Genomic DNA, 14976 nt, shown 5'->3' on the forward strand with positions numbered 1-14976 from the left:
AAAAAAAAAAAAAAAAAAGAAAAGAAAAGAAATATCAGTTTATCCCTTATAATTACAGGAGAGTTATGAAAGAATAGGGCACCCACCAGCAGCCACAACATATACAGTCCCTTCTGTAATATCACCAACACTTATTTCTTATAAAGTATGCTAATGCTGGCTGAGAATAATTGTCTTATTAAGTGTAAATATGCAATACAAAGAAAATTTCGCATCTAAGTTTGCAGCACTTATATACTATCATATGATATCAATAACAGCATTTTTTGGTCCCAAAATCTATAAAAATTGAAAGTTTTTATAGATTCAAGCTGTTGGCACTAAAAATCTTTTTTTCTTTTTTTTTTTTGAGTTGGAGTCTTACTCTGTCGCCCAGACTGGAGTGCAGTGGCCGCTCCCAGCCACCGCAGCCTCGACCTGCTGGGCTCTGGCGATCCTTCCACCTCAGCTTTCCAGGTAGCTGGAACTACAGGTGTGCGCTTCCACGCCTGGCTAATTTTTGATTTATTGTAGAGATGAGGTCTCGCCAAGTTGCCCAGGCGGGTCTCAAACTCACGGGCTCAGGCAATCCACTCACCTCAGCCTCCCAAGGCGGGATTACAGGCTGAGCCATGGAGCCCTGCTGCCACTAAAAATCTTCAAGTGGGATCACCCGTGGTTGTATAATTTTTGCCTTGGGTTACAATTAGTTCAACAGAAGAAAAGCTAAGATCTTGAATTTTGGATCTCCCTTGGAGAAATCCAGTCATTCATATCAAATAATTGCCAAATCCTAATCAAAATGAGCAGTAAGTCCTCCTGAAAAAAAAATGCTAGTCTGTGAGTCTGAGCGTATCTCACAACTATTGTTTCCTGCACATGTTATCTCTTATACGATGTGGTTTGATAGGTCTCCCTGCCCAGAGCTAAACAGAGACTCAACAAAAATTGGAGATTGTTCCAAGTGTAAATTCTCAGACAACAAACAGAACTTCTGAGCAGGGCTTACATTCATGTTTTTGTAGCTGGGACCTGGAGGAGTCCAAATGTGCAGGCATGGGCTGGGAGTGGGCAGAGGATTGAGGAGGCCCTGGTCACGTGGCAGCGGCACGCAAGGCAGCTCCAGGTCACACAGCTAGCCTACAGCAGCTGAGGAACAAGCTCTGGCCAATGGGAAGAGGAGAGATGTGACTTGGCCTGGCCCACAGAGCTCATTCACCTGAAGTCCTCTCCTTCTTTCCTCATTTTCTAACAGGGACTCTGCTTACTAAGGCATAGTGGACCTCAAGAAAGGGATCCTGAGTCCTTGACTAAATATAGAAAGTTACCCACCAACCAAAAACACAGTGCATTGTACTTAGAGTGAGAAAAAAGAAACTTGAGCAAAATGTCTCATTCCTTCAAATTCCAGGTGATTCTCTGGAACACCTGCTCTTGATCCAATCCAGGATACTTCAGTTTTGTAGCCCTGCCACCTTGGCAAGGGCCTACTCAGTCACAGTGGCAAGACAAAAGAGCAGGTGGAGAATGATTCTAGATGCTAATTTTGTAGAGCTTCCATAATTATGATTCCAATGCACAGATGAGGGGGAGACCAAAGATAGGGAAGGAGAGTGGAGACCATAGCCCACACTTCTCTTCTTCCACTCAACAGAGGTCTTTTGGAATCAATGACCTAATAACTTGGAGTACAATAGTGTGTCCTTAGTACTTATCATAGACCTATCACATAGTAGATAACAAAGTCCTAGACTGGGTTCCAACAGCACTGCTATGTCCTTCCATAGAATGTCTTGCATTTCAAAATGACTGCGTCTCCTCTTCCCCTTTTAATCAGGCAGATTCTGAGGATATATGTTGAAAAATGCATCACTTGTGTTAATTACACACAAATGTGCCATTGGACTAGAACATCACAACATTTAACATGTTAGCCATCAAATTGATCCTATCCTCCTAATTAATTTGTCTGGAGTAAATCAGCAATTCCACATTTTTATCTCATTTAAGTGCTTATTAAACTAATAATTAACATAATTTATGTCCAAACATTTTCAGGAAAACACCCACTAAGAAGGTGATTATTAGCAGCCAGTCAGCACCTTGCTCATGGATGCACAAAGCCCTCCCAGAGTTCGCAAAGAAAAGATTAGCTCCTGTCTGTGTCAAGCTCCAACGTCACTGACCTGTGAAATAATGATAATCTCACAACTTGCTGGAAAAATGAGTACTCACACAACAGGGTGTAGAGGTGGGGAGGGTGGTACAGTTATTAAGCGCTGTTAAATTTCTGTTCTTTAGGAGAAACGGTTTATAATTATCAATAGGTCATTTGTGCGTCCTTTGCCTGAAAAATACCAGTAGACAACTAAGCTGATCAAAAGAACTCAGAAACATGAAGGGGTCATGCTGAAGAGATGGCCCTATAGCTACAACTGGTGTATGTGGCGACTAGTGTACTTCCTAGTCAGCCCCCTTGAAAACTACCTCACCATGCTCACTACTGTATCCTTAGATTCAGCACACAGCAGGTACCCAACACAGTCGTTAAATGAAAGAACATGTCTTGAAATAAAACCCAGAACCCTCCTATCCTCCTAAATAGTGCTTGAATCCAGACAATTTAAAATATTTGACTTGTTCAAAATGAACCATTAAATCATTGTTAGTTTCTCTGCCTTTTGTTAACTTAGATAATAACAACAATATTAATAATTTTATTTAGTGACTGTTTACTATGTACCAGGAAATCTTGACAGTAAGTCTCAATTGATAACTCACACTTTTAGACGGTCTTAGCAAAGCTGAGTCTTTGGTTAGCCTTTTTAGCTCTGCCGAGTGGATTTTATTTGTTTGCTTTCACTTAGTCTCTTTAATATATCCACATCCTGTCTATCACCTCTGCCTGTGGTTTTTCTGCTGTGCTTTAAGCTGGTGCCAAGTGAACAGCGTCATATGGACAGTCCCTCTGTCCATTTCTCCTCACTTAAGTCTAAAGTCCCATGGAGTCACACTGCAACTAAATAAAAAACACACATAGCCTGGACCACAGGGGAGCACATGGTGGGAGAGCTACGGTCAGAGAAGGAAAATCAGGGAGATGGGTAGGATGGATCCCTTTGTCTGGGTTATGGGGAGTGGTGAGAATTGACCCCATCCGGTCATGACAAGAAAAGGGCACAGTCAGATGCCCCGCAAGCTGTCCCTGAGCTTTTGCCTGCTTGCTAATGCCCTAGAACACACTAGGGATCAAGAATGCAGGCTTTAAGATCTGAGTCCAAAGTCCAGCCCTGACTATTAACATCAGATAGCATGGTCTCTGTCACCTGAGCCCAGAAACAGACAGGATTTAAAAGCCATGCTGGTGACATAGGTAAAACAGAGGGGCAGGCAAATAGCCAGAAGTATAGGACCCAGCTCGTTTCATGGTTTCCAAGAATCATGGCTAGGGAATGTAGTGTCATGAAGTTAATAGACAGATGCCTGGATTTTAAAACAATATTTTTTTTCCATTAGGCATGTTTTAAGTAAGAGCAAGATGTGAAGAGGTTGTGGCCCTCACCTTGCGTTTCCAAACAATAACATCAGCGAAGAGTCCTGCTAACATTCTCATTGCTTGCGACGTGGCTGAGGCTAATGCAGCATTTTTCATTCCATGTCACAAGTGGGTCATGTATATTTTTCTTTTTTTATTTTTTTTTTATTATAAAGATGTGGGATACAATTCAGGGTTAGGTATACAAACGTTGATTATGCAGGTACCCTTGTGGATGAGGTATGCCCCTCCCTTCCCTAGCAGTTTCCCTCAACTGCCAATTCCTGCCAACACCCCCCCAGCAGTTTCCCACTACTGCCAATTGCTTTCTTATAGTATTATGATCATTTTTCAAGGTCCGCTTACGAGTGAGATCATATGGTACTCTGTTCTTTGTTTCTGTGATAGAGCACTGAGTATGATTGACTTCAAATCCATCCAAGTTGCTAGGAAGTTCATATATTTGTCATTCTTCATGGCTGCATAATATTCCATTGTGTATATGTACCACATTCTCTTTATCCAGTCCAGCTTCAATGGGCAACATGATTGGTTCCGTGTTTTTGCGATTGTGAATACAGCTGCAACAAACATACGTGTGCGGGTGTCTTTTTTGTAGAATGACTTGAGGACTGGGTATATTCCCAATAGGGGAATTGCTGGGTCATATGGAAGGTCAATTTCTAGTTCTTTCAAAAATTGCCACACTGACTTCCGAAGAGGTTGCACTAGTTTGCATTTCCACCAGCAGTGTAGAAGTGTTCCTTTTTCTCCACATCCTCGCTAGCATCTGTTGTTGTTTGTAAAGCAATAATTTTTTTTAAAGACTTGGAGAATGTCTCTGTTGCCTGATTACTCAGTGTCCCACTCCTATGTCCATTGCAGCACTCTACACAACAGCCAAGACATACAAGCAACCTAGGTGTCCATCAACAGATGGATGGATAAGGAAAACATAGACTGCATCCACAATTGGCTACCATACAACCTTTAAAGAAGAAGAGTCTGTCATTCATGGCAACATGAATAGAGCTGGAGGACACTGTGCTAAGTGAAATAAGCTGAGTACAGAAAGACAAATACTGCATGTATGTGTTTGTTCATTTTTACTGCTGCTAATTCCATATTCAACTATATCAAAGTCACTGCAAGCATGAAAGGCAGGAGACAGAAAACATGCAAAACTCCTGACCTTTCAACATCTCAAATAGGAAAACACGCCTTGTACATGAGCAGTTTCTAAATCTAAGCCCTTTCAGACTTCACAAGCTGCTGCTCCGCCTCAGGAACTCATCACTTTGCTCATTCCCAGAGGTTACTACAGGAACTGAGCCATGTCCAGACATCGCCCAGTTATAGTGATAGATTTTGGAAATGTATTTCCAGTTTCAACCTTTTGAAAATCTTGGAAATATGAGTCGTTTTATGCAAGTTTATGTACCTTAAGAAATGATATATCCAGGAATATTTTAAAGTAAGAGGAAGTTAAATATCATCCTGGAATATTTTTTAAAGTAAGGGGAAACACAACACACACACACACACACACACACACACACACACACACACACACACACGGCAATGTGTATGTATATATGAAATATATGTATGTATACACATTTGATAAGATTCACAACTGCAACTTAGAGCAAGCTGAAATTAAAATCACAATAAGAACTACTTTGTCTCGCCCATTAGGATATTCATATGCATCTATGTTTTAATCTTTGCCAGGGAAGTTAGTGAAGGAGGGAGAAAAAGCACAGGGTCTTTGTGTAGCTAAGAAATCAAAGCAGGAGGAACAGCCAGAGTGGCTGCAAGGGACCATGGGGAAGGTCGGCCTGCCCTGAACTGCTGTATGTCCTCTGATAGCTACAGGGGACAGACGGCCTGATGTTTCTGAAGCCCCACACACATCATGATCCAGCTGACCCCAAAGGTCATAAGGCACACTGTCAGCCAGGTCTGCCTGTGGTTGATAGGGTAGACAGAATCGTGTCCCCAGATATACTGAAACCCTAACCTCCCATGGGACTACACTGAGACTGGGCGCTTAGAGAGTAACTAAGGGTAAATGATGTCAGAAGGGTGGAGTCCTAATCCAATATCACTGGTGTTCTTACAAGAAGAGGCACCAGGCACAGAGAAAAGGCCATATCAGGACACAGTAAGAAGGTAAGCCAAGAAGAGAGGTCTCAAGAGAAACCAACCCTGTTAAAACTTTGATCTTGGACTCATAGTCTGAAGAACTGTGACAAAATAAATTCTATTATTTAAGCTCTCCTGTCTCTGGCACTTTGTAACGGCAGCCTCACACACAAGGCCCGTGATTCTTTGCCTTGGTGACAGCAGCTTGGGCCTTGCGCCCTTCACTGTATCCCCCAGCATGACCATTCTGGGAGTATGCTTAACTCTACCTCAGCCCAGCAGTGATGCAGACCTACCTCCATACTTCATCCTCCAGTAGCAAGGACCCAGACCCGAGGCCTGGCACAAGATGCTACTGATCCGTCTGTGAAGCTTAAAAACAGTTTGGTGAAGAGGTCCGGCATTGGGACAGAACCATCATTCCAAATGAAGATGCTGGGGGTCCCAGTGGTCCAGGTCTCCTGTCAAGGTGAAGAGCCACAGCTGAGCCCACCTCCCTCTTCACTGTGCAGCTGAGATCAGTCCTGTCCCTTCCAGCGTCTTGCATAGCCAGAGGCACTGGACACAACTGGGCTCAGCCCTGCTAGATACCCCCTCTGCAGACCACCCTCCACACTAGGCCACCACTCCTTGGCCATGCTTTCACTCAGCTATGACTTGCTGAAACCATCGAGTAATTTTACCTTTCTCCTGTAAGAGTGGCAGACACAAACATTAACACATAGAAAAGTGTTCCTCCATTGTAAATGCCTTGTAGGCTAGCTGCTCACAGATGATACTGTATTATCATGCAGACTGATTTATCAAATACAATTCCCCACTTATATTTTCTAGAGAGTATAACGTGATGGAAGTACTCAAGTGATCTTTAGCTCCTAAGCCCAATCTGAAATTTCTATTAATATCAAGAAGCAAAATGAAAGAAAATGAGTTTTGTATAAAAAAGCTATCCATCCTAAAATTAAATACGTCAAATTCAAATACATTTTAAGGCAAAAATGCAAAAATCTAGTGACCTGACGTCCTCACAGCATTTCAGGATTTTTACTCCTAGGGTCATGTGGAAACTCAGTGAGACCAAGAGATAAACCTCCTCCGTTTTCTGGATAGTGGTGTGCAAGGAAAAACCAGGCCCTAAAGGAGAAAAAGGAGGCCACAGACCCTCCATGGGAAACCAGCTGGGGTAGGGGTGAACCAGGGCCCTGAAGGAAGTCGAGGAAGAGGAGGTGCTCTTGACAGGAGCTGTCCATTGGGACCTCAGGACACATGGATTAGGGATGGAAGAAGGGGAGGTGAGGTACTGGAGGGGGGAAGGAACCTGGCAGCCAAGAAGCGGGTTCAAGGAGGAGTGAGGACAGGCCACCTCAGACGAAGCGTGAACCCATGTGCAGAGATCAGGAAGCACACGCCCCTGCTGAATGCTCCACCAGGATTGTCAAATGCATTAAGATCCACCCCAAGAAGCTCAAGGTTCTGTAGACCCAGCTGCTGGGGAGGCTGAGGCAGGAGAATCCTGGAGTTCAAGGTTGCAGTGAGCTATGATCCTGCCACTGCACTCCAGCTAAGGTGACAGAGTAAGACCTCATATTTTAAACAAAAATTTTTTAAAGCAGGTTAAGGTACACCACCATTTTGGTTTTCTGGGTCTAAGACCTGCAACCTCCCATCTGAAGATAATTAACTTTCATTCATACTCCAAACTCTCATCCAACAATCATGAGATTCCTTCTCCCACCACACTCCACCCCCCACCAGACCATGATCCATCTATGAGAAGAATAAATTATTCTTTCAGTTTTTCTTCAAGATTGTTGCCACTTTCTGTAGGTCCAGCTCTTGATCTTCATGGGGTGTCAGGCCATCAGCTTTGACCCCCCTGCCACCTGCTGTGTGTGGTGCCCTATGGACCAGCTCATATACAGAATGCTCCATCTCTGTCTGGTGACCAAGTTCAGTCCTTTCCTCTCATCTGAAGATTCTGGCCTGCCCTTTGAGCCGAGGCTCTCTCAGTCGGGATGCCTCTATGATGACCTCTGAGGCGGGCTTTTGCTCCTCTTCTTCAGCATTGTTGGGGTAGACATGATTTTTCTCCCTGTCTTGAACATTCAGTGCCCACTCAACGATGCTATGTCCTCCTAGATCCCTCCACCTTGGTCTCCTTGCCCTGACACCACACCGTCTCCCCTTCCTCTTCTCCCAAGGGCCCTGCCAGTGTTGGGGCAGGCCTGTGACCTGACTCCAGGTGAGCCCTGAAGATCTCTGCGTTTTCAGTCTTTTTTCAGTTGCCCTACAGTCTTCAGTGGGCTGTAGCATCTCCCACTTGTGATTTGATGCATTTAGTTTCTTCTTCCAAAGTCTGGATCTTTCTTGCAGTATCAGACATTGGAAATCGCCTACACCATGAGGGCTTTCCTCTCTCTGTTGTTTTGCTAGGATGCATGTGGTGTCCTGAAACAGTCCAGTGGGACCTTTCCAGGTCATCAGTCATTTCTGGGTTTTCATCTTATTACATCACAGGACAAAGTTATCAAGAATGTTATTTCTTAAGTAATCCCAGCGCTTTGGGAGGCTAAGGTGAGTGGATTGCCTGAGCCCGCGGGTTTGAGACGCGCCTGGGCAACTTGGCAAGACCTCATCTCTACAATAAATCAAAAATTAGCCGGGCGTAGTAGCACACACCTGTAGTTCCAGTTACTTGGAAGGCTGAGGCGGAAGGATTGCCGGGGCCCAGCAGGTCGGGGCTGCGGTAGCCGGGAGCAGCCACTGCACTCCAGTCTGAGCAACAGGAGTGGGACTCCAACTCAAAAAAAAAAAAGGAATGTTATTTTTTGCAGAACTCTGCTGAACTACTACTGTAAGTTTTTTGGTTTCTCTGTAGAAAAAGCAGTGTTTTCTGTGCTCCCTGAAAACTGCCTGAAAGTGAGAACCATAGACACCTGATTCCCACAGCTCCCTCCACCATCTCCCACAGGTCCACATAATACAGAGGTCCTCTAATGTCTGTCCATATTGTCACAGCCTCTAGAGAAGGGCATAGACAGGGCGCAAGCACTCCTGTGCATTCTCAGATGATATTCCTGAAAGCTAATAAAAGGTGTGCTTCCCCTTATCTCCTAAGCACTCCCAGTAAATAGCTTCAGGAGATCCTTGGCTTCCCTGTAGTCTATACCCCATCAACTGAAAGATGCAAATCTCCTTTTACTCCCTGTTTCTGAGTGGTTATAAGTTTGAATAATATAGTATCAATGTAATCGTAAGCCTTGCAAATTATATAACTTTTTTATCAATGCAATCATAAGCTTTGTGATTTGTATAACTTTTTGCATAATGCATGATGTCTTAGGCCCTCTACTCTACTGCAAACTTGCTTAATGCTTCTGCCGGGCCCTAGTGATAAAAGTTATGAGATACCTCTGATACCTGGCATCAGGAAATCTGGACAGAAAAAAGTCACTATTGATAAATGTGGCTGAAACTCAAGTTCTATACAATGCTCTGCTGGGCACGTGGCTAGTGTATAGTTAACTCACAACTCTGGACTATAAAAGTGAACTGTAAAAGCCTAGAGGGTGAGCAGAACCATTTTTAAAGACCTTGAGTCTGGTTCTGCTCCCTGGATTCGAACTCAGAAATAAACTTCTTTCTACTAATTCCCTGCCCCTTTGATTTGTTGGTATCAAGGGGAGCAGCCAAGCATTACTCAGACCATGACACACAAGGCAGCAAGACTTGATGCCACGAGGTTCATGCTCCTGCTGTGTCCTGCTTCTTCAGGCAGGAAAATACTAGCAATGAAAACATGACCTGAATCACTCTATAGGCCAGAGCTAACATCATTCAGTGAGGAAGGTTCACACGATTTAGCACTTAAGAAAGCTGAAAACAAAGTAAGCAATTGAGAACATTGCTGTTAGGGCACAATCCCAGCAGGTCAGGCCCACTGGGGGTGTGGGTATCTGGTGTGAGATTCGGTGCTGCATGAAAGATGCAAAGATTTGCACAGAAGTTAGATTAGAAAATATTTATTTAGAAACTAAGTTGGAGAGAGAGAGAGAGAAAGAGGTGATACCTCCCCAAGGGAAGGGCGGGGGCCAAAGCTTAAGTAAACATGGCAACAGTCATCACTCAAAGAGCACGTGGCCACATTAGAGTCTAGTAAGGCAATGACAAATAGCTGCTTGTGGTTGAGGCCTTTTAACCACTTACCTTGGATGGGTGAAGGTCACTAAGGTGATTGGGTGGTGGTCTGCTCCAAGTCATCACTAAGGGTAAGTGCAGGTACTGATGTGAAGTGATAGACAGCAGACAGATGGGTGGGTTAGTCACATGATTGTTGCCATGGTGGTGGTGGGTGGGTTCCTATCTGTGTCCTGTAGGTCATGAAGTGCTGATTAGTTCAACTAATTTGGTCCTGGAGGGGTTTTCCCTGCAAGAGACTTGTCTCCACAATCTCCTTTAACAAACAGGTGGTCTTATTATCATTTCTATGGCTTCAGACAGCCAAGAGGTAATCTTGATCTTCCACCTTGACAAGGAACCTGAAAGTTTCCTGGAGATTATTATGCTAGGCCATGAATTGCAACGTTGAGCCGCTGAGCTGTCCTGGTTTTGCAACTGATAGAGATTGGCTGAGGGGCAAACTTGGCCTGCAGTAGAATGTCTGAATGCTTCCAAAAAGCTGCCTTTTAGAAATTTATCTATCTATGTCTAAACTGTGCTAGATTCAAAGCATGTCAGGGGTAAAGTCTATGCAAAAATGGTTATACTGAGGCAAGACCACACTAGACTAAGTTTATTCTAGGTATCTATAGGTACCTACAGGCTAGGTATCTATAGGCTACAACTCCCACTCACCCCTCCCTACTAATCAACACAGGAAACAGCCCCTCAGGCCTGTTTTAACATTGCAAAGCAGGAAGGCCCTGCTCTAACTCCCCCTCAAGCATGTCTTAACTTTGAAAAACAAGAAGGCTGTGCTCTAACCCACTGAGCTGGCTCACAAAGGAGATGGAAAGGAAGCCCCCCCAAGGAGTCCCTAACCCTCAGACTCACAAAGATGGAAATGAACGACCCATTGACTTCTCACGGAGCCCCTTCCCCCATCCCTGAGCTCAGTCTCTTGCAAGAAATTTTCCACTCCAACCCCCTTACACTTTGCACATGTAAAAGACCCTCCCTACTTCAAGTCAGGGCTGATGTCACTTTGGTGTCAGCCCAAGCACTTTACTTTAATAAACGCCTTTGTCTGAACATAGAGTGTATGCTTCTTTTCTGGAAAACTTTACCTGTGGTGCCAAAACCCGGTAGGATGCCTGCCAGGACTTGCTGGATTGCCCCTAGCTCCCTCCCCTTCCCCCTTCCTTTTCCCTCCCTGGGCTTGAGATCCCCCTCCTGGCCACCCCTCCTGAATCTGCCATAAGGATACACTTTGGGATCTCTCCTGCTATTGCTGACTTTGCATACCACACTGGCCCTGATCTGTTAGATAAAAGATCAGTAAGTAAAAGACTTCCACTTGGGTTTCCTGCCAACTCCTTCTGTTCCATAAACTCCAAAAATTCTAGCGCTAAGCTGGGAAACTCTCCGGGCCCCAGTGGCCTAGGTCCTTTTGGACATGAGACACTCATCCAGAATATGAACCTTCTATACCATTGAGACTGACCTTGAAAACAGGGACACCTTTTTCCATCGTCTCTCTCCCACCCTTCCTGGTCTGCCTTACTCAGCTTTCTTCATTTCCACATTCCAGTGATGGGGTCTTCACACTTGCTAGCAGCGAAAAGTACCCCCTTAGGATGTCTGTTTCTCAATATCCCCCGCTTTGGGTTTCTGAGACACAGTGATCAGGCCTTCTTTGCTTTCCGCTCCCACCCTTCCATCTGTTCTAACATCCCAACTCCTTGCCCACCCAAAATCACCCTCCCCTCCAGACCCTGAACCAACTTCCTTCAATCTGCATGATCATACCGCCCCACCACCACCACCCTTGCACCTCCTCCTAATGCTCCTCTCTCCCAACAATCCTGTTCCCTCGCCACCTCCTTCCAAGGAATCTCCTAAACCACAACTCTCCTCTTCTCCTCTCACCCGATCTCGTACAGGACACAAACACCCCGATCCTCCCGCTGTTTCTACAAACCCCGCACCTCTCTGCCCACTCAGCGATGTAGCCCAGTGCTGAAAGGATAGTGCATGTCCATGTCCCCTTCTCTCTCACTGACCTCTTCCAAATCAACAAAAGACTAGGAACCTTCTCCTCTGACCCTGATACTCATCTTTTTTTTTTTTTTTTTTGAGTTGAAGTCTCACTCTGCTGCCTAGACTGGAATGCAGTGGCAAGCTCCCGGCCACGCAGCCTCAACCTGCTGGACTCCAGGAATCCTTCTGCCTCAGCCTTCCAAGTAGCCGGAACTATAGGTGTGCGCTACCATGCCAAGCTAATTTTTTTTTATTTATTGTAGAGACGAGGTCTCGCCAAGTTGCCTGAGTGGGCCTTGAACCTGTGGGCTCAGGCAATCCACTCGCCTCGGCCTCCCAAAGTGCTGGGATTACAGGCTGAGCCACCGAGCCTGGCCTTCAACTTAAGGAATGTACATATTTAACTCAAGGTTATGATTTAACCTGGCATGACCTTTACATAGTCTCTCACCCACTCTCCTATCCCCGATGAGAAGGAATGCATCTGGCTGGCAGCACAGGCTCACACCCATGAACTTCGTCGATTAGATGACAAAAAGGGATAACCGCGGTCCCCTGAGAAAAACCCAACAGAGATGACCAAACCAGTAGAACCCGTGGAACCTCACACAACCACGTGATAAACTGCTTCGTCACAGGCCTCCGAAAGGCTGCCCATAAGGCTGTTAATTATGATAAAAATCAGAGAAATCACCCAAAACTCAGATGAAAACCCAGTGAAAATAGTCTTTATTCACACCAGTTGCCTACCTTTCGAAACAACTCAACAACACAGTTCAGGGACAGCCAATGTGCTTGCAAACCCTGGCAGTCACAGCCACCCTAGCTCAGGAATGTAAAAAACTTACCTTTGGCCAGGAAACTACTATCCTCTGCCCATACAACTTAAAAGATTTGCTTTCCTATAAAGCCATAGGATTTCTCTCCCCATCAAGAATACAATTATTAACAAGGGTACCTGCATGATCAATGTTTGTATACCTAACCTTAAATTGTACCCCATATCTTTATAATAAATAAATAAATTTAAATTTAAAAAAGAATACAATTATTACATATAACATTTGTTGAACACCCTAACTTCATCATAGAAAAAAATGCCCAAATCTGAAACCAGAAACACTCTTACCATATATTACCAAACCTCTTACTCACTCATGCATAGAGACCCTTGAAACATTACAATCACACTTTCCTCAAGTTTTATCTGAACGCCTCAAAGATGCAAAGGCTATATGGTATATCCATGGCAGCTCCACCCTTACTTCCAGTAAGTAACATTGCCAGATATGCTATTGTATCAGATACAAACATTATTGAATCTAAACCCCTTCCTGATGGAACAACCTCCCAGAAGGCCAAACTTGCTGCCCTTATCAGAGCCCTCACTCTAGCTGATGGCAAAAGGTTTAATATCTATATTGACTCCACATACGTCTTCCACATCCTACACTCCTATGCCAATATTTGGAAAGTACGAGGATTCCTGTCCTCCAAGGGCTCCCCCATAACCAACGCTCCCCTCATTCTCAAACTACTTGAAGCAGCCAGTCTGCCCAAAAAGGTCAGAGCAATCCACTGCAAGGTACATCAATTAGGGGATGATCCTATTTCCCTAGGAAACAACAGGGCAGACACGGCAGCTAAACGGGTGTCTCTTCTTAGCAGCCCAACTCCTCAATTAATAGTCATTCATGAAGCTGTTAACCCTGTCTATGCTCCCAAAGAAAGAAAAGACCTTTTAAATAAAGGAGCATATGAAAAACATGGAACCAACCGTGCTGCCCATCAAAGCTGGACTGGATTTTTAAAATGTGGTACAGGCCGGGCTCAGTGGCTCAGCCTGTAATCCCAGTACTTTGGGAGGCCAAGGCGAGTGAATTGCCCACAACCACGGGTTCGAGCCCAGCCCAAGCAACTTGGTGAGACCTCATCTCTACAATAAATCAAAAATTAGCCGGGCATGGTAGCGCGTGCCTGTAGTTCCGGCTACATGGAAGGCTGAGGTGGAAGGATCGCAGGAGCCCTGCAGGTTGAAGCTGTGGTGGCCAGAAGTGTGCCACTGTACTCCAGTCTGGGTGACAGAGTGAGACACCAGCTCAAAAAAAAAATGTGGTACATATACACAATGGAATATTATGTAGCCATAAAGAAGGACAAACATATGAACTTCGCAGCAACTTGAATGGGTTTAGAGTCCATCATACTAGTGATCTATCCCAGAAACAAACAACAAAGTACCATATGTTCTCACTCATAAGTGGACCTTGAACAACCGTCATAATACTATAAGAAGGGATTGGCAGTGGTGGGAAACTGCCAGGGGAGGAGGGGTGGGATTGGCAGTTGAGGGAAGCTGCTGGAAGGAGGGGCACTCCTCATCCAAAAGGGTACCTGCATAATCAACGTTTGTATACCTGAATTGCACCCCACATATTTAAAATAAAAAATAAATAATATAAAATTTAAATAAATAAATAAAGGAGCATATGAATGGGATCATTGGCTCTTAAATCAAGGGCATTACATCCTTTCAGAAGCTCAGGCACATACCATTCTTTCACAAATACATCAAGCCCTTCATGTTGGATACAGACCCCTCAAACACCTTTTTTCAACCCCTTTTAACTTGCAAAAATTTAGGTTCTTCCCTTCAGAAAATTACTCAAGTTTGTGCAATCTGTACAACAGTCTCCCCTCAGGGCACCATCTGACCACCTTCCTTCCCCACCCATCAGGCTGGAGGTCATATTCCCGGACAGGACTGGCAGATCGACTTTGCATGCCATCCCACAAAAGCACAGACACTTATTAACCTTAGTAGACACCTCTTCAGGATGAGTGGAAGCTTTCCCTGCCACCAATGAAAAGTCCTCCGAGATAACTCAGGTCCTCCTTCAAGAAATAATTGCCTGCTCCGGATGGACTTTCCCAAACTCTTCAGTCAATGGGCCAGCCTTCATCTCTAACATTACCCAACAGGTTGCAAAGGCCTTAAATATAACCTGGAAACTCCACATTCCTTGCGGGACCCAGTCTTCTGGCAAAATAGAAACGGCTAATAGTATTTATTATTTTAAAAACACCTAATCAAACTTATCCTAGAACTTCAATAG

This window comes from Carlito syrichta, unplaced genomic scaffold (genome assembly GCF_000164805.1).
Source record: "Carlito syrichta isolate Samal-C Ts95f unplaced genomic scaffold, Tarsius_syrichta-2.0.1 Scaffold307237, whole genome shotgun sequence".
Taxonomy (NCBI): Eukaryota; Metazoa; Chordata; class Mammalia; order Primates; family Tarsiidae; genus Carlito; species Carlito syrichta.